At 44.2% G+C, this 21,059-nt stretch overlaps 1 protein-coding gene across 4 annotated transcripts in view; it reads left to right on the top strand.

The window, feature by feature from the left end:
- PPP2R5C (protein phosphatase 2 regulatory subunit B'gamma) overlaps positions 1 to 21,059 on the top strand; it is a 1,570,607-nt gene that overhangs the window by 1,444,589 nt on the left and 104,959 nt on the right. The gene's annotated exons all lie outside the window — the stretch shown is intronic.

The raw sequence follows: 21,059 nt of genomic DNA, 5'->3' as shown, positions 1-21,059 counted from the left end.
TTACTTTGTATGCGTGGGTTCTGGAAACAATAGCCCACGGCGACTACCTACCCTTCCTAAATCGGCCTCACGACAATCCACCGGGGAATCTTTGAAGATTCCGGATCCGCTCCTTATGCAGGAAATCTTAACCCTGCTGGAAAAAGGCGCTATAGTACTAGTGCCTGTGGCGGAGAGGAACATGGGCTGGTATTCCCCATATTTTTTTATTCCCAAGATAGACTGAGAACTGAGACCCATCTTGGACTTGCGTTGCTCTAACAAGTTCCTTAGGAAGGACAAGTTCAAGATGGTCACTCTTTCTCAGGTCCTCCAGGTCCTTCAGGCCCTTCGGCTTCAGGATTGGTTGGTGTCTTTGGACCTACAGGATGCTTCTTTTCAGGTGCCGATCCATCCAAAGCACAGAAAATACCTGAGGTTTGCCGTTGGAGGCTCGCACTTTGTTTCGTGTCCAGCCATTCTGGTTGACCTCCGCCAAGGGTCTTCACCAAGCTCATGGTGGTGGTGACAGCGTATCTCAGGAGAGGGGGTGTTCACGTCTACCCCTACCTGGACGACTGGCTAATCCGAGCGTGTTCTCCCAAACGGGCACTAGATCATCTCAGCCTCACCTGCCACTCCCTTCCCCAGCTGGGCTTCACTCTCAATTTCAAGAAGTCGCATATGACACCTTCCCAACAGCTCCAGTACATCGGGGCTGTGTTGGACACATCCTTGGAAGTGCTCACCACCCACGGTGAGGGCTCATCACGTTGTCCAGATGGTCGACAAGTTTCAACATGCCCAGAGTCTCCCGGCTTTCGAATTCTTAAGGTTGCTCGGCCTCATGGCATCCTGCATTTTTCTGGTGCCAGAGGCCAGACTGCGGATGAGATCCCTTCAATGGGCTCTCAGGATGCAGTGACTGCAATTCTCAGGCAAGATGTTGGATATTCTGCAGATTATGCTCACGGTCTCACAGGATCTTCTGTGGTGGGCCAGCGAAGTGAATCTGATGAAGGGAGAGCCGTTTTGGCAACCGTGGCCGGAGGGGACGGTAGTGACTGATGCTTCCCTCACAGGATGGGGAGCTCACTTCAACGAGCTGACCACCGGCAGTCATTGGTCTCTGTCGGAGTCCAGACTTCACTTAAATCCTTTGGAGCTGAGGGGCATCATGCTAGCCCTGTAGGCTTTTCTGCCATTTGTACGCGGGAAGAGTCTGCTGATCATGACAGACAACACAGTGGCCATGCATTACCTCAATAAAAAGGGCGGGGGGGGTGTAGGGTCGCTCTTGCTGTGCAGAGGCGCAATGCAGCTCTGGTTCTGGGCAATAGAGCAAGGAATCTCACTCTCGGCAGGTAATCTGGCCGGAGAGGAGAATGCGGTGGCAGACACTCTGAGCAGGCAGAGCGAGGTCTCCCACGAGTAGAAGTTAGCTCAGGAAGTCCTTCAGGAGATCTTCGCCCTTTGGGGAACCGAACCCCTCAAGTGGATCTGTTTGCAACCGGTTCCCCGCTTCTGTACGCGTTTCCTCCAGTCCCCGTCATTTCTCAGGTTCTAAGGAAGTTGCAGAGGTTCGGATCCCAAATTATACTAATTGTTCTGGATTGGGCCAGGAGAGCGTGGTACCCGGACGTTTTAGAAATGTCCATCTGGCCACAACACCATCTTTCCCACAGAGAGGATCTTCTCTCATGCAAGGGAGGTTGGGCTCTCCATCCCAAGGTCAAGACTCTCGACCTTCATGTATGGTTTCTGAAAGGTTGAGAAATAAGGATTGGGACCGCCCGGATGACGTGATGGTGGTGTTGCTTTCGGCCTGGCGTCCGGCAACCAAATCCCTGTACCGTTGCTGTAAGTTTTGCGACTGGTGCAGAGGAAACCATGTCGATCCTTTTCACTGTTCCATTCCGATGGTTCTTTCATTCTTGCGTTCTTTGGCCCACAAGGGTCTTCAAGTGGGTACCATTAAAGGTTACCTGGCAGCGCTGTCTATTTTCAAGTGCTTGTCTGAAGAATGTTCTTATTTTAAGATTCCTTTGATTACCCAGTTCTAAAAGGGCCCACGAATGTGTTCCTGCCATCCCCTTTTCAGGTGGCGGTTTGGGATCTGAATCTAGTCTTGAAATTCTTGATGGGTGCTCAGTTTGAAACTTTGCACTCTTGCCCTTTGAGACTGTTGACCTTCAAAACAGTTTTCTTGATTGCTGTTACATCTGCTCGCAGAGTGAGTGAGTTGCAGGCACTTTCGTCTAAGGCACCCTTTACTATGTTGCGCGTGAATAGGGTTGTACTAAGCGTATGTTCTTCCTTCCTACCTAAGGTAGTGTCTGAGTTTCATTTGAGCCAGAAGGTGGTACTTCCTGCTTTCTATCCTCCTCCTCCTCATCATGGTAAGGAAGAGGAGGGACTCCATAGTTTGACCCTAGGAGAGCTTTGAGCTTTTATATTTCTAGGATGTCCAGGGTCATAGTGGACGACCAACTTTTTGTGGGATACACAGGGCACAGGTTGGGCCAGGCTGTTACCCAACAGACTTTGTCCAGGTGGATTATCCACATCATTGTTGAATGATACCAGGGGCGTGGCTACATCCAGAGCCCTACAACAGAGAGATACTGTTAAAAACATTTGTGATTCTGCAACGTGGTCTTCCATCCACACCTTTCAAGCATTACTTCCTGGATACTTTCCATGGTCAAGATATGGCCTTTGGTAAAGCAGTGCTCTATTCTGCCATCTGATTGGCTATATCCAAATTCTTCTCCCTCCTCCGTTCACTGATGCTGCTTTTGAAGTCTGTCAAAGATGTGGAATACTTTGGAGGACACAATCCATTCGAAGAACAAGTTACTTACCAACTGGTAATGTTCTTTCGAGTGGATGTTCCTCCAACGTATTCCACATTGCCCTTCCAGCCTGCCCCTCTGAAGAATTTTCTATGCTATTGTAGCCTGCGTTCCCACAAGGCTATGGGCATTCATGGAGGCCTGGTGTGCTTTTATGGCACACGTGGAGGGAAAAGACATGAACTGAGGCTACGGGCGTCCTACTTATAACATCCGATGACGTCACGGTCTACGGAGCTCCCTCGAGGGACATCGACCTGACTCCATCGACGCAGGGCACCCTCTGCCGAAAAATATCCAAAACAGCACAGCTGTGGGCATTACATGTCAAAGATGTGGAATAAGTTGGAGGAACATCCAGTCGAAGGAACGTTACCAGTTGGTAAGTAACTAGTAGTTCTAGGGTCACAAGCTGTAAACCTGTGAGGAAAGAGTTGGAATCTACTCGTAAAAGGTAAGCCAATGCAATTCCCAAGTGAGAAGAGTGCGTCTACAGGTAATAAGGTAAGTACCCCAAGCCGAAACAGTACCCCTAGTTAGAAGTGGTCCAGCTAGATTCTGTCTTGCTAAGTGGCGCAGACCCATTTTTCCTGAGCCTCAGTCGTGGGGACAAGAGGGAGGACGTCTGGAGGTCTCCGGCGGCGGTACTTGGGAGGCCGTCTGCAGCTACGGGCTCTTTTCAATTCAGCTGCACTTTACGGTTTCAGCACTTCGCAAACAGTACCATTGCAGATCCTGGACACCGGTTGGACTCTTTTCACTCCAATGGTCCGGCTCCCTGGTGAGGGGACTCTGGATCTGGAGGTCCTGCTTCGGGATGATCTTTAGGAATCTCCTGAAGCTTCAGGTTGGATTTGTTCCGCAGCAGACGTTGCACTCTACTATGGACACTCAATGCCTGGCATTGGGCTTCCGAAGCAACGGAGAGGCACAGCAAGTTGGGGATAGTGGGACAGTGGAGTTTGTCTCGGGGTTAGTTGATCCCACTAACCCAAGGCGAGAAGTTGTTCCGTTCGGAGCTTCTCAGCAGAGCAGCAGGGCTTCACCGGGAAATTCAAAAGGTCCAGGAGGTTGCAGCAAGCTTTCTTCACGGTGTCTTCGTTGGGTGTTTCTCCCACTGGTCGACACTGCCTGTAGTCCCAACACCCTCACCTTTTAAGCAGAGTTCTCCCATTCATGCACAGCCTAGGCTGTCAATCACACAACAGGGTGGCTGTCCTCCAAGGACAGTCAACCAGCTATTCAGGACTAGTTGCAATCCCATGCACTTCTAGAGACAAAGGACAGGGGAGTTTCAGGACCCTCCCTCACATCCTGTCCTCCGAGAGACACTGGAGCCAGAGGCGGGCTTCAGGGCTGAAGCCCACCAAAGGCAAGGCAAACAAAGGGCTCAAATCTCGTTCAACGCACAGAGTAAAACCCAAGAAAGACCTCACCAACAGAAAAAGGCGCAAAAAGAAGACGGGGGCCATTTTGACAAAATGGTCACCCATGGGTGCTGTACTGAAGCTAGGGGTTTAGCCTGCGATAGGAAAGCACAATGGTAGAAAAAATTAAACCTCTGCCACCAGCCATTTAAAGTAGGTAGGGTAACATAATAATGTTATATGAGAAAGTAGGATAAGGGGCTTCTAGGTAAACCGCCTCCCCCCAGCACCCCACATGAGATGGTGTGTGCTGGACCTAATGAGGGAAAAGGTAAATACAATCAATTTCACTTTACTATTCTTGGGAACTGTAGTTCACACAAGAAAAGGTAGTTAAACCTTATGAGAAATGTAAAGGATTTATCTGTGACACTGCACTGAAGGTGCTGTGTCACCATACATAAAAAGCAGATGCCTATGGAGTGGGTCAGACTCCAAAAACAGTTAAAACAAACAAATCCAATTCAGGTAAAACACATGAGCGAGTGAGAAAAAAGGTTTCACTCCAGGGTGAAAATTAAAATGTCCTAAATCCAGAAAAAGAGCAGGGGGTGTCTAAGGTTGAAGGGAATAATTACAGAAATTAGAATACTCGCTAACACTCGGCATCTGAAGGGGAGAAAGATGGTAAACCAAGAAGGGTTTGTAAGAAGGGAATTACCCTTGACCTTTTTCGGCAAGACGCTGTTACTTTCCAGAAACTTGCAAGCCAGAAAGTATAAGGCCAGGAAACCAGACTGAAGAATCCTGCATTGTGCGTCGGAGATATCAAAGGCCCTCCCACGTACCTGACCAATGTGGGGAGGAGCAGCAGTAGCCACTGTGGTATCGTCCTTGGCTCCAAGAACAAAGAAGCGACTGAGAGATCAACAAAGCCTGTGAGTTGAGGAGACTGATGCAAGACATATAACGAGCGCTGGAACAAACATTGTTAAACACGTGTGATGAAAAACGCAAGTAAATCTGAACTACTGATGAAGGTTTGAACTTGAGAAGGAAAGATATAATACCGTTGACAGTGGTCCGGCACCGTGAACGTGCTCAATCGAAGGTCTCTGTGAGGCATCCCACCAAGAGAAATTAAAGTAGAAGATTGATGAGAAATTTGTGAAGTGAAACTATCTGTAACTATCTTAGTACCTGTGCATCTACTTTCAACATGCCCGCACTTAGAAGTGGGTTTGAAACTGTTGAGAATCAAGCACCTACAATGGAGGTCCAACTCGACTTAGGGAGGCTTAGCGATACATCTGTGCACTCAAATCTCACGGGAAATATGCTTAATCCTATTTTAATTGTGGATAAGACTAAAGAAAAGTCTATTTTTAGTATTGAAGGAGGGCAAAGGAGCTCCTCTACTACCGACCTCGTAGTGTCCGATAATGTAACCCCTAGTAATGGGGTTAGGAAGTCGGTAGACTCCGAATTCAATGGGGTCCATAGGGACAAGCCAGAACTCAGACAGGAACTCACAGATGAAGAATGCCTCCAACAAAGTTTTATTGGTATTAAAAAGGTAGTCCGCTATCACGCTTCTACCCCCCTTCAGAGGAAGATTCTGAATAGTAAAACACAAGCTGGACAAAATTCAGAATCGTTACCCTGGAAGGGTACAAACCCTTCAGGATTTATGCCATTTTCACATATTTCGCCAGCTACATTCATTTTTGGAAAGGAGAATAACGATAATGTGCAGTCTCCCATAAATTCTCCAAGGATAGAAACCCTTAAACTAAATGAGGGGGGGTCACCCTAAAGGGACCTCTAGTCGGCCTAAGTATAATCCGAATCAACCTATTGGGGAAAGCGACTTAGATGACTCTTTCTTTACTATGGCAGATGCTACTGGTGTTTTGCTTAAAGAAATTGTGGATTTAGAGATTCCAGCAGGTAGATCTGGCCATAATGGAAAGGGGACAAGGAGCTTATCGGAGGGAGCACCTTCTTATTCTAATCCAGGTGATGAAAACAATTACATAACTGGGAATCAACTAGTGGGTATGCAACAATCTTTGGTTAAATTGCCCCTAGAAATAGTCAACTTGTCTATACACAACAAAACAGCCTCTACTCAAACAGATAAAGGGGAAGAAATTATAGTGCAAATGGAAGACAAAGCAACAGATTCCCAGCAATTCCTATGAGAAATCCAGGTAGTAGAGGAAAACAAACAAGAAACACCTGATTTAAGTAGGAAGGAGAAAGGAGACTATTTGTTACCACTCCTATCGAATCTACACATTAGTCTCAATCTGGCATTGAAAACACTGGGGGAGTCTCAAGAGACCATGGCGGACTCTATGATAGGGCAACAAGCGGCTTTCAATCAGCTGGTGTCTCGTCTGGCATTTTTGGAGGGAATAGTAGAGGGCAAGACCATGAAGGAGCACATCATTAAAGAACAGAGTCGATGTGACAAATTTAGAAAGGAACAGGATATAAGATTAACTACCATGGATGCAAAAATTACCACTCTGTTGGAAGTTATGCTTTCAGGAGACCGTCCCACTTCGTCCAAGAGAGAGCTAGGGGAACGCGATTCCCAGGGCCAAAAAGATAACGAGGACAATAATAATAATTACGGAAAGAAAATGGTTTCCCCCGATAGTCCTTCAACCCTCATAGATGCCATAATGATGGAAACTGAAGGATGCTCCGAAGATCAGGAGTTGGATAATCATAGTACACAGATGCATACGAGAGTATCCCTCAATGACATAGAACTATTGAACATCAGTAGTGAAGATATAAGATCCCCTCAATACACTACACCAATTAAAGGGCTAAAAAGCAAACACAAGACCAAATATAGAGACAATAATTCACCAACCCAAGAGATGGAATTGGAGGCAAAGAGTAATAAGGACGGAAAAGTGCCTGTGAATATTTCTGACTACAATATAAATGAGGTGCCCCAATCCCCAGTGGGTAAGCGTAACAAATCTAAAAAGCAAGGGAGGACACTTAAAAAAAGTAAAAACATGCCCAATACAAAAATTAAAGGTAGAAATGCCAACCTTAAAGGAATTAGAAACATCGTGAGTCTGGAAGAGACGGAAGTGAGGGGGGGGCCCAAGAATGCCCATAAGGAAGATAATTCAGTCCAGGGCAAGAAAAATAAAGGCCCGGTGGCTTGTGGGGAAACTATTACAGATGCTAATAAGGAAAAGAATAACTTGCCGAAAAGCAGATTTGAACTTATTCAAAACAAACAAAGATGACAGCTTTTGGCACAATAATTAGCACAAAACACGCCAGAACATCTTTAGGCACACAACAGGTCAAACTCCCCATGGTCTCCCAAGAAACTCAGCTGAAATTAATATTCCTAATCCAGTTGAGGGATTGACCGAATCGTGTGGGGGGGCTAGTGGTTCTACCGCTAATACTATGGAAAGAAATCCCCAAAATACATATCCCCCTAAAACACAAGATCCGGAAGACGATACTATGAGCCCTTTTAGAGTAGATCATACAAAGAAACAATCCACTGTGATTCAGGCCCCTGCTAAGCTCTGTACAGGGAAAATAGTGGGCTGGATTAACAATAATATAACAGACTCACATGTTAACTTGAACAGAACTCATCTTTTAAATCTGTTTAAAAAGATCCCTGTGTTACGAGCTATAACAACAGATGATAAAGATGCCATATCTCTTCCCAACTGCAACAACCACAGAATGGTAAGTTGCTTTCATTCGGAAATGGTGGCAGATATGGTGCGTGCCCAAGAAAAAAATCTCAATTCTTTGGGCTATGATCTACTCTCATTGGCAGATAAGAAAGAGGCCAATGATTTTCTTGAATATCAGGAACCGAATAACAGTCAAATCAAACAAATTATTCAACTTGATAATAATAAATTTGAAAACTTGGGCCCAGGATTGGCATTGATTTCAAGCCTCCTGAATAACAATCAGGATTGGTCATGGTTACAACCGGCACTCAAAACCCTGGAAACTTTTAGACAAGACAAGAGGTGTTCCTAACTATATAGAGATTGAGGTGATCTCTTGGAACTCTTGTGGGTGTATCAATCTCAACACATTTCTGAATAAAAGGGAAAATTATGTACGCCCCCGTATCTTATTTCTTTCTATGATGCTTTCAGACATGCACATAGAAGGTTTCTATACTTTTTCTTCAGTAGCTACCAGGGGTCAGCTAGGCAGACCCAGCGGAGGCCTGGTTATTGCCATTGATCGCAATTTGGGGTTCGTAGGTGAGGTGATATTTAGGAGTAACTGGCTCCTGGCTCTTATGCTATCGAGGGAGAATATTCTAGAGCCGATTCTCCTTTTGAACCTCTACTGGAATCCGCTAAAAGTAGACATTGAGGAGGTGGAGGATTCTTTAGATATAATTTTGGGAAATTGGTTTGAGAAAGGGTTAGGAAATCGTATTATTTTGGGAGGAGATTTCAACTCAGCTTGTGCCGATGGTTTGGTGCTTAATGAAAGAGGGGTATTACCTAGACTGCTTAGCTCGACGACAAAAAGAGGTATAAGGTGGGACAACTATTTAGATAACTGGGATTTGGGTCTTTTAGACCACGCCTCAGATTGGAATCTTCCTAAACACACTTGGAAAAGAGGAAATAAGAGCTCTAGAATTGATTTCTTCTATGTATCTAATGGCTGGAAGCAAGCTTGTGGAAAACTATCACATATGGAGGTCGAGTTTAGCGACCACGTTCCCTTATGTTTTTCTCTCTTGATCCCCGTTAGGAGTATTTCTCTCAATCCCATGTTGCAAGGTTTAGAGGTGGGAACTAATGGGAGAAGAGTTATTTGGAATAAGAAAATAATTAAGAAATTGAATAATATGGTGTTGGAAAATCTGTCTCAGGTGCAGCATCAGAGTATCAGGGGAGATGACATTGAGTTGGGAGGTTCCTACTATAATATTATTGTGTCATGTGTTTTCAAAATTAGTAGGGCCAGAGATCGGGAGGTGCCGACACTGAGGGTGAGGGTGGCTGATCCCAGAATTCAAAAAGCCAAGCATACTAAATATAGGGAAATTAAAGCCTTAAAAAAAGTATCTATTCCTCTCGAGGAATTTAGGCTGAAAAAGAAAAAAATAATTCAGAAATATAAAAACTTTATCAAGTCTCTTAGAATGGATCACTATCAAGAAACACATCAACTGATGATGTATAATCTATGTAAGGGCAGAGAGGTTAAATTTTGGTCCACCATCAACTCCATACTTACGCCCTCTAAAGACAAATTAGATTGCCCCATTCAAGCGGATGTGTGGACTCTCTTTTATAAAGCAAAGTTCGCTCTACCCGCTAATCTCGCTAGGGAACAGGATGTGAACTTGGGCCCTCCGGTTGTGTGTGAGTGTTTGTGGGATATAGAAGATATCAAATGGGCCATTAACAAGCTTAAACCTTCTAGAGCACCGGGCCCTGATGGTATTCGCCCCTTTGTTATAAAAGCGGCCCCAGAAATATGGGCTAAGTTACTCAAACCCATATTTGATGATGTATTTACATATCACACTATCCCTAAAACCTGGTCGCAGAGCATTATAATTCCTATCTACAAAAAAGGGGATGTCCTAAATCCACAGAACTACAGGCCTATTGCACTGCTTGATGCAGCGAGCAAAGTCTTTGGCATTTTGCTCTTGAGGGACCTTAATAAGGTTATTAGAGGGAAGGCCTGCTATAGTAAATTCCAGGTGGGCTTCTGAGAGGGCTTAGGAACCGACCTAAATGGGATGATTTTGGCTCATCAAAGAGATACAGTCCACCAAACTAATATGGGAGATGTATACATGGCTTCCCTGGACCTCTCTAATGCCTTTGATGGGGTCATCAGAGCTGGATTGTGGACAAAAATGTTAGCTATGAACGTTCCACGCAAGATTGTCCAAATCTTAGCTCTCCTACACAGGAATACCACCGTTAGGGTACGCTTAACTCAAGAAGGCTCCCTTTCTGAGGCAGTTGTTACTGAGGTTGGGGTCAAACAGGGCTGCTCCCTTGCACCCACGCTCTTTAACCTGTACGTCAGTGATGTGGAGGACCTGTGGCAGGGCCCTTCTATTACTCCGGTCAGGTTGGGTAGCTTGGCTATTGAGTGGATGGCCTTCGCAGACGACTTCATCCTCTTTGATCGTACCCCGAGAGGCCTTCGCAGAAAGATGGATATTTTTTATCATTATGCTCTGGAGAATAATCTTTCCCCCAACGCTTCGAAATCCCAAACAATCGTAATTTCTAGGAAAAGAGTTGCCAAACCTTGTATCTGGAAGATGGGAGATAACTCGGTGGAACAGGTTCAGGCCATAACCTATCTAGGTTACAATTTTTCCAACCAATCTAGTTTAAAGATGTGGAAACTGAATCTTGGGTCTAAAACAGCGAAATTAAAGAATCAGATGAAGTTTCTGAGGGGAAAGGTCTGTAAATTTTCGCTTCTGCCTATTAGACGATTTTACCTTGCGAAATGTGAACCGGTTCTTTTGTACGGTTTGGATATTTGTACAAAAGACTTGAGCTCCCACCTTAATGTGATCCAGGGGAAATTGTGGAAGGAAGCTATGGGCCTTTCGAGGGCTATCCCCAATTCCATCATTCGGCACGAGTTATGTCTCATATCACTTAAAGCCAGATACTTGTGGAGGCAACTCTCCTCTTTTAGAAAAATATATGATCCTCCGATAAATACTTTATATGAGTTATTGAATAAGGTTGTCAAAACAGGGACGGTACTATCCATTAAGAGTTTTAGCGATAGAATGCTCTTGTTGTTGGAATCGCTGGGACTCTGCTTGGACGATCTGATTCAACGACCGGGACTAGTTAAAAAATCTTTATTTAGGTCAGACTGGGTAGACACAGTAAATGATATTGAATCCCATGTTACCTACAAAGAGTACGCTAAATTTCTTCATGCAAGGGAATCTATTCCTCTATATATTCAAAGATTTCCTTGCCAGAAGGCGAGAAATACATTTATGCGTTTCAGACTTAATCAGATGCCCACTTTAGAAAGAATTTACCATTGGAATCATATAGAAAAAGGATCGAAGGATAATTTTAAAAATCCCGCATGTCGATTTTGTGGAGCGACCGACATGACAGAAACTCTTAGACACCTCCTTCTGACATGCACCCATTTTGGGAATAAAAGATCTCTCTACCTGACATATAGATTTGAGGGGGACTGGGAAATGTCGAAGGATCTGTTCTGGAGTCGCATGTGGGGTGCAAATATTTCCCTAATCCTCGCATTGAATTCACTTCTTCTTAATATTCAGGAGGAACTTGAAGCTAAAAATAATGAACTCAAAGAGTAGAGACTAGATAGATCCAATGGTACATGAAAAGATATATGATATATGAAATGTAATTTGTATATAAACATATGGAATATTGATTTTATGGCTGGGAATGATTTTAAAAGGGAATGATTTTAAAAGGTGATAAATATGTTACAAATGTTCTTGTCTTCATAAAATGAAATATACTTTTGCTATTTGTTAGGAATGTACTTGATGTTGTATAAGGTTTTATGTAAACTACTCATGCAACAATAAAAAATAAAAAAAAGAAGTGAATCGAAGTGGTCCTGTGACGGTTTAAGCAAGACCCATTGCACATTCGAAAGTCTTTGATTTTGACACGAAGAGGATCCGAGCCCAAACGAGAGAGATGCATATCAAGAGGATCTCAGCCCAAACGAGGGAGAGCCATATCAAAAGGATCTGAGGGAGATCCATGGTGCAAGCCCGAACTAGAGAGGCCAAGTGTGAACATTGTGATAAAAAGTGGGTCTGAGCCTGAAGAGGGAGATGCATGATGAACATTGAAAGCGAGAACTTGTACATGTGAAAATCCTGATACGAATGGAACTTTGAGACTTTAAGACAGACCCTCAGCAGTACCATACTGTTATTGGAAAAAGAGGCTTAAGCAGAAGGCCCTGATGTCTGTGTTTTGAACTCTATCCTCGTGGCTGAGAAGCCAGTGTGTGAGCGAAGCTCTAACTTGCCGCTTTGCCCTGTGCTGAAAACGTGGGGAAGGGAAGCCAATTGCTCAACCGTCTTGACATATTTCTTGAACACTTTTCTTTTTTTCTGCATGAATGCCCACGGCCTTTTGCATTTAAAAGGATTGACAATAGGTTTATTAGCATAGGCCCTTTTATATGACAGACTTGACTAGGACTGCGTTATTATTTGATGGTCGTAGCTTGCTCCAATCCTTAGATTTAAGTTTAGATAGGCATTCAACCAACCAATTTGAAGTTGAATAAACGCCCTTGAACTGTGATTACTTGTCTGTCTTCATTGTTTGATACCCTGCCTTTCTTAAATGTGGTGTGGGATGTGACTCTATTGCAGCAATTTGGGGGACCTTTAAAATTCCAGAAACTTAGTCGAGCATTAGATCACTCCACCGCCACGAAATAATCAATAGGCTTTGACATTTGTAGTAGCAAAGACACTGCTATCCCCTCCAGGGAAAGAGGGATGGTTCCTACAGACTAAGTCCTAATACCCCCAAAGGGTTGTTATATAAGACTGGCCTAAATGTGGCCTAGCCTGGACGTTTAGTCTGGATGTCCTAGTAGGCGTCATAGATCCCGACATCCGGGGAGATGCAAAGGTTCTCCTAATAAATCATGGCGAAACTACGTTGTGGGGACAAAATTGCACAGAGAATTTTTGAGAGGCTCTATTTCCCTGTTTTAAGGAAGAAAGTGAACCAGAAGAAACTGATAGAGGTGGCCTAGGCTTTGGAGAGGCTGATGAACCACCCACCACTGAGGCAAAGGGGGAAGAAGAACCTGCCATCCTTCCCGATTTAGCCTTTGCCCAGTGAAATGATCCAGCACTTGCAGAGGCTTTCGTACAGGTGATTTCTGAGGGAGAAGGACAAAAAGGGGAATCCCCTTTTTCTTCCTGAAACGGGGATTACCATATAGAAAGCAAACCTCTATGGAAGGCCTAAGTAAAGTTCAATTAGTAATCCCCAAAACCCATCGTAAGATAGTGTTAGAGATTGCACATTCTCGTTTGATAGAACATTTAGAACAATCTAAGACCAAAGCTTACATCAGTGGAAATGTCTACTGGCCTGGTATCCATACAGACATAAAGAATTACCTGCCCCTCTAAACCCCTTACCAATCCTCAGTCCCTTTATCCCAAATTGCGATGGATAGCATTGGACCGTTAGAAACCTCTGGACTGCTAATAAATTTGCATTTGTAATAGTTGATTACGCTACCCGATACCCAGAGGCATTCCCCAAGCGAAACAATACAGCCCAACAGATCTTAAAACATCTTTTACCATCCTTTTGTAGGGTTGGTTTCACCAAGGAAATTCTAACCGATCAGGGATCCAATTTTGGTGCAAATTGATGAGTGAAATCAAGGAATTGCTAAATAGCTCCCCCTTAAGAAGCTCAGTTTGCCACATTCAAACGGACGGATTGGTCAAGAGACTTAATAAGACCCATAAGATGATTTTGAGAATGTTGGTAGATCAGGATGGAAAGGACTGGGATAGCATCACCCCCTGTGCCATATTTGCAGTAATAAAGACACCACAGGCATCCACCGGTTTCTCTCCTTTTGAACTACTTTACGGTAGAGAACCAAGAGATGTCTTAGACATTCTCTGGGAGACCTGGAAAGAAAGGGAAGATGCACCCATTCCCCTTTCACAAACAGCTATCCGATTAAGAGAGCATATGAACCTTGTTCGAAATCTAGTCTACACTTGCATGGAAAAAGCTCAAGCCCAACAGAAAGCCACCTATGACATGAAAGTCAATTGAAGAACTTATTCAGTAGGACAAAAGGTATTAGTCCACTAATCTTCCTCTGAAAATAAACTTGTCTCAAAGTGGCATGGGCCATATGAGGAACTAGAGCAAACTGGCACCTATATTTAAAAAATTGCCCAACCTGATAAGAAGCAAAACACCCACCTTTACCTTGTAAATCTCAAAGGATTGGAAAGAAAGTCCCTCTGCTGCCTCCACCTCTATATTTTCTTGTTTAATACCGGAGGCGATAGACAACTCGGAGCTTATTCACAAATAATTATCTAGACAAAAGCAAGAAGACTTAAACAACCTGGTCATGGCATTCCCTGATGTATTCTGCGAAGAACCAGGGAGAGTACATGGTACTTATTAAATCAGATCTGCAAAGGGAAATAGTGGTCCATTTAAAACCCTACAGGCTTCAAGAAGCCCGAAAAGAAATAGTGGTATAGGAAGTCAAAACAATGCTGAAGGCAAACATTATCCAGCCCTCTTCCAGCCCATGGTCCTCCCCTATTGTATTGGTAACAAAACTGGATAATTCCTGGAGGTTTTGCATAGACTTCAGACAGGTTAACGCCATCTCTGCCTTCGATGCCTATCCCATGCTGCGCATCAATGAGTTAATAGATAAACCCCAGAAGTGCCGTCTTTCTATCAACCGTAGACTTGAGCAAGGGATATTGGCAGGTCCCTGTACATGGACCTGATAAGGAAAAGACAGCCTCCCCAATGTCCCTGCGACTATGCCAGTTTAAAGACCTCCCTTTTGGCCTGCACAGGGCCCCAGGCACTTTCCAACGGCTTATGGACAGGATGTTCCAGTCCTACTTTGATTTCTGTGGGGCTTATAATGACAACAGTAATTTACAGTAAGAGCTGGGAACACCATCTTATCCATCTTGAGAACCCTTAGAGATGCCGGCTTGACTGCCAATCCATCCAAATGTAAGCTGGCCCAATCGGTTGTGAAATACCTTTGCTTCTTTGTAGGGAATGGCAGTGTCCAGACCCAATGAGAAAAAGTGAAAGCCATCCTAGATAGCCCTCTGCCCAAGACTAAGCGAGACCTCAGGGCGTTGCTAGGATTGATTGGTTATTACCATAGGTTCATCCCTAATAAAACAGATAGGTTAAACGACAAATTAACACTGAACCTCAGAAGCTTCATTGGACTGATGAGGATGATATATGCTACAACTTCTTAAAACAAACCTTGTGCCAAAAACCAATCCTAAAGGTGGTAGACTTTTCAAAGGAGTTTGTGTTACAAACTGATGCCTTTCTCACAGGGTTAGGAGCAGTCTTATCGCAAATGTTTGGTGGATTAGAACACCCTATCCTATCCACTATTCAAAAACTCTTCCCTCATGAAAAGAATTACGTATTGGAGTTAGAGGTACTTGCCATCAAATGGGCAATCACCCATCTAAGATACTATCTTTTGGGGAGGAAGCCACCCTCGTCAGACCACTCACCTTTAGTATGGATTAGCCAACGAGACTCGAGTCATGCGATGTTTCTTAGACATGCAACCCTACTTTTTCACTGTGGAACTACGAAAGGCAAAGACCAAGGTAACGTCTATTTCCTTTCCCGGTTTCCCTATGAAACAGATGCGGCTACATCGCATAGGGGAAGGGTGTGTGAGAAAAACAGAAGGTTTTTCACCTGCTAGTCCCCGCGGATCTCTCCCTCAGGTGGCCAGTGTGTTCGGAAGAATTCTCATAAATTTGCTGATTCCTCTCTACCTTGGAGCCCTCCAGCTCTTTTGCTAAACGTTGGGACTTTGAACGTTTAATTCTGTGTGTTTTACTCTTGTGTTTTCTTTGGTTATGGAGTTTTGGACAACTCCATAGGCATCATCTTTTTGTGTCGGTCACACAGCACCCTCAGTGCAGTGGCACAGGGAAGCCTTTCAGGCTGTCCCAAGGTTTACATACCTTCTCTGGGATAAACTACTGTTTCCCAGAGAAAGTAAAGTTAAATTGACTTTACTAGTCTTTTTAAATTCCTAGACCCAGCACACCCTACCTTACAATAGAGTGCTGGAGAAGTTACCCATTATCCCCTATGTCTAGAAACTCATGTAGCAGTCCAATGCTACGCTTTCCTCTCAAAATGGCTGGTGGCAGTGGTTTTACAACAAACTACCATGATTTTTCCTGACCCCGAACACTGGTAGCATTAAATCGCGGAAGCCATGTTTTTCAAGATGGCGTCTGAGCCCCATTTGTTTAAACAGGTCCCGGTCTTCTTTTTTCGCCATTTCTTTTTGGAAAGGTCCTTTTAGAGTTTCTCTGCACGCCAAAATAGGTTTGGTCTCTTTGTTCCTACGCCTTTGGTGGGCTTCAGGACTGAAGACCGTCTGACGCCTGAGTGTCTGGGGTGGGGAGGAAGTGAGGGAGGTGCCCGAAATTCCCTGTGCTTAGTCTCCTAGGAAACCCAAATGCACTCAGATGTGATTGGCTGGCTGAGTGTCCGGCAAGGACAGCCACCCTGCTGGGTGTGTGGCAGCTAGGCTGGAATGAATGGGAGAAAACTGTTTAAAAGGCTAGTCTCTTGGCTTGGAAGGCAGAGTCGGCCACTGGAACAAAAAACCGAAGACGAGCTGGAAGAGGACTGCTGCAACTCTTCGACTGTTGGTTTGCCAGGTGAAGCCCTGCTGCAGGTCCCAATCGTCAAGTTCATCTCGACAGAGAAGCCCTTCAAGGACGACTTCTCCCTTTGAGTTGGTGGGACCAATCAACTCGTAAGCCCCCTGGATACCATTCTTGGAGCTGGTTGTATTTTCCTCAGAGTCCTGCAGGAAACCGAATAGCCAGGGAGAAGGACACCAATTTGTGTGCTTGACGACAGCTACCGGAACCGAAGATTTGCCGGTTTGCCAGCTTTGTGACCAGTCCCCGTGCAGTGCAGGAGTCCCTCGACGTCCTCCCTCTTGTCCCCTGAGGCATAGGAACAGTGAGATCTGCAGGAAAAGCTGCATATTTTTCTTCAAGATAAGGTACTGTGAAAACCTGACCGAAAGATCTTACCTCTCACTGCGAAAGTGCGTGAAACTTTGGCAACTTGCAGGTCTAGTCGGCTTGTGACCCAACATATAAAGCTTTCTTTTATGAACTACATCTGAGAACCGTGGCAAAGACTTTTCTATTTAACTACCAGAACCGTTTTTACTGATACAAGTCTCTAGCCCATTGACTTTGGCCTATCTATTGCATTGCACCAACTCCTCTGGTGAACTCAAACTATTTGCACTGTTTTAGAATAACTCTACTATTCGTTTTATTAACTTATGCCTTTTTGCTCCTACTTCAAATGCTCTGAATGGCATTTTGCTCCTCCTTCAAAGTAGTTTAAATGCCTCAGAACCGGATAGTGTGAAGTACTTTAGAATATTTTGTGTGATATTGATTGCCTCCTTTTAGTGAATGTTTTCTGTCTGTGTAATACATTAATAAGTGTTTAACCAAGAAACCTTGAGTATAAGAGTCTTTTTGAATAATTCTATTTATAGACCTCTGTGTAACACCATTACAGCTCACATTCCCTCTTGAGATAAGCCTGACTGCTCAGCAGTCAGCACGCTACCAAAAACTGTATGGTACAGACTTATACCAAAGGTTAGTTTTGCTTCCACCTGTAGTCCTAGTTGTGTGTAGTAGTCCCAGAGGGTACTGCATACAAACTTTGCCTAACACAGGGCACAATCATCGCCTTTGGATCCAGACCCTAGGGGGGTGCACCGGTGAGGGGTCTTCGGTGAGTGCGACACTGGATGGCGATACGCAGTATCCCTCCCCCTGTAACTTCTTCTCCCCATCCTACCAGGTAGGATATGTGATAACCTTACCAACCCCACCCCCCTTTCCGTTTCCCTTCTCACAGACGTCCCGCTCGGGGAGAAAACACTGCTTGGGTGTGAGTCTATCAGACATGTCCCGCTACTATGGTCAGGCAATCACTGACCATCATACACACCCAACTTCCATTAAACTTCCCTAAACGGATAAAAGGCGGTGCACGAGAGCACACTCTGAGCGAGGCAAAACACATGAAGGTACAGCAGTTTCAAGTCGGTAGCTGACCAAGGGGAGAAAGACTACAAATCAAGAAGGGTTTGTAAGAATGGAATTACCCTTGACTGTTTTGGCAAGACGCTGTCACTTTCAAGAAACGTTCGAGGCAGAAAGCGTATGCCCAGGAAACCAGGCTGAGGAATCCTCCATTGTGTGTCGGAGATATTGAAGGCCCTCCCGCGTAACTGACCAAGGCGAGGAGGAGCAACAGCCGTTGTGGCATCGTCCTTGGCTCCAAGAACAAAGAAGCGACATAGATAAAACAGCTGGTGAGTTTGAGAGACCCATGCAAGAAAGGTCTGTGTTGAAATCAAGGTTGCAAGCAGCCACATTGTAACGAGCGCTGGAACGAACATTGTTAAATGCGTGTGATGAAAGACGTGAGTAAAACTGAACTGCTGATGAATGGTTGAATTTGAGAAGGAAAGATACAATACTGTTGTCAGTGGTCCATTAACATGCTCAATCGAGAAGGTCATTCTGAGGTATCCCTCCAAGAGAAACGAAAGTAGTAGATTGATGAGAACAATTGTGTGAAGTGTTTCAAAGCGGTCCTGCAACGGTTTAAGCAAAACCCATCGCACATCCGAAAGTCTTCGATTTTGATTCTAAGAGGATCGAAGCCCGAACGAGGGAGATCCATGGTTGTAGCCCGAATGAGGAAAACCAAGTGTGAACTTTGAAAGCAAGAACTTTTGCATGTGAAAATCCTGGTAGGAATGGAACTTTGAGACTTTGTTCTGACAGATCCTCTGCAGTAAGAGACTGGTATTGGAAAATAGGCTTTGACCGAAGGCCATGATGTCTGTGCTTTGAACTGTATCCTTGTTGCTGAGAAGCCAGAGTGCTTGCGAAGCTCGAACTTGCTGCATTGCCTGTACTGGAAACGCGGGGATGGGAAGCCAACTGCTCAACTGTCCTGACATATTTCTTGAACACCTTTCTTTTTGCATTCACAAATGCCCCACACCCTTTTGTATTAAGAAGCAAGGATTGCCAGTAGGTGTGGTGTATTAGTATAGGCTTTTATTTCACAGAGACTTGACTAGGACTGCATTATCTTTTGACGGTTGTAGCTTGCTCACGTCCTAAGATTTTGGTTTAGTTGGGCATTAAAGCAACCCATTTGAAGTTTAATAAACATCCTTGAACTGTGATCACTTGTGTCTGTCTTCACTGTTTGATGCCAGGCCTTCCTTACACAAGAAAGCACTTTGAGACAATTGTAGTGGTTATTGGAGCAGTGTATAAAACGTGCAACTTAAGCACAGCAAAATTAGATCTAGATTTTGTGTAAATATAAAGTTATTAATGTAACTGTGCTCATTCAGAAGACATCCCACAGATGGGACATCTGTGCCGTTTTCGTGAAATGGTGTGACATACTTGTAAATAGTGCATTCTGATATTTTGGCAGCCAGACATTAAAGATTCTGGTGGCTGACATCGACAAATTAGGCCACTTAACATGTGTCACAATACAAATGAAAAGTAAAATAGTTTAAAAAAATAAGTTGAACCCCTAGTTGTATTGTTGAGAAGGTAAATGACAGTGAAGACCAATGTAAAGCATCCACCATTGTGTCCTTAGCAAATTTTGACAATAGATATAGTTCTATCTCCTTGAGCTCTGATGAACCAAATGTACCTTTTCATACAGTTTGGGTACACTGGCTCTTAATTGGATCCCAACTGTAAGCTCCCTGTTTTAAGTTTTCTACTCACCAAAGAAGTAGTTGTCATTTTCTTACATTTGATGGATTACCACAGATACCTTTTCTTCCTTCATTAGTGGTCAATCTTTTATTTTCCCTCCGTTTACTGACTCAACTCAAACTGAAACCACACACTTGTTAAATGAGAGAACGATGCATTATGCCAAAACAGTTGCCTTCATCAGTTTGCCAATCCGGAAAATAAAAGCGATGATAGTTTGCTAGTTTATTAGGTTATGAAACATAGATAAGGTGTCTACCTAATATTGGTGTGGCCTCAAAGGCCCTATGGGTTTTTTGATAATTGGATAGTCTGTAATCTGATCATTACATAAGACTGTTCATTTAATTTCAGGGAAAATAGCAATTCCATTGGCTGGTAGGGCCTGTACCATAACAGTCCTCATTTCCTGCTAGTTTGTAGTGTACTGTGTGTTTCGCTCTGCACGTGAACTGGTGATTGCTGCCATGGGCACCAAATTTGGATTGTGGGACATTGCAAGCTATTCAAACAATGCTGCGCTAAAGAGGTGAATCAAGTAAACTGAGATGGGTTGCAACAATCTTTCCTGGAACAACTGATTACATGTGTGTGCTGTGCCCATAACATGATACATGTGATAACTTTCTTCCAACATTGGCCATATATCTAGTCTGTGTTATTGCTTTTATCAACCCTCGTTGGCTATTCAGGTTGATGAAACACTTTATTTTGTGTAAAACTATGGCCCGGAGCAAGTATGCAACTTGTTGCTTCAAACCAACTAAATACCCCTAAATTGGCCACCATCGAAATAGAAGCTGCTACACTGCTTGCATTTACATGGCTGGCCTGGGTGGGTTGAAGAATGCTGGAGCGGCTGTGCAGAGTTGGTAAGGTGTCCAGGTGGATGTAGACAGAGCCAGCAGGTTTGAAGATCCAGTGAGGGGTGGAGGAAGTGGGGCTAAGCTGGGCTAGCACAGAGTAGGTTGGCTGGGGGTGAAAGCACAGCACACAACTTGCTCAGGAAATGGAGCTTAGATTGGTAGTTTACGCTTGTGTTCTTGGCAACCTAATTGGCTGCTGCATCTGTCCAGGTTTCCAATTGCCATTTGAAGTTCTACTTGAAACTCGTGTTTTTTTAAACTTCAAAGACGTGCATAGCTTTCAAAGAAGAGTTTGTAATGTGCCTCCTCCAATAATAATGGTTAATTGCTTTAATTT

This window comes from Ambystoma mexicanum, chromosome 14 (assembly GCF_040938575.1).
Source record: "Ambystoma mexicanum isolate Mex_15411 chromosome 14, UKY_AmexF1_1, whole genome shotgun sequence".
Classification (NCBI taxonomy): domain Eukaryota; kingdom Metazoa; phylum Chordata; class Amphibia; order Caudata; family Ambystomatidae; genus Ambystoma; species Ambystoma mexicanum.
This window is presented reverse-complemented; position numbering and strand designations above follow the sequence as displayed.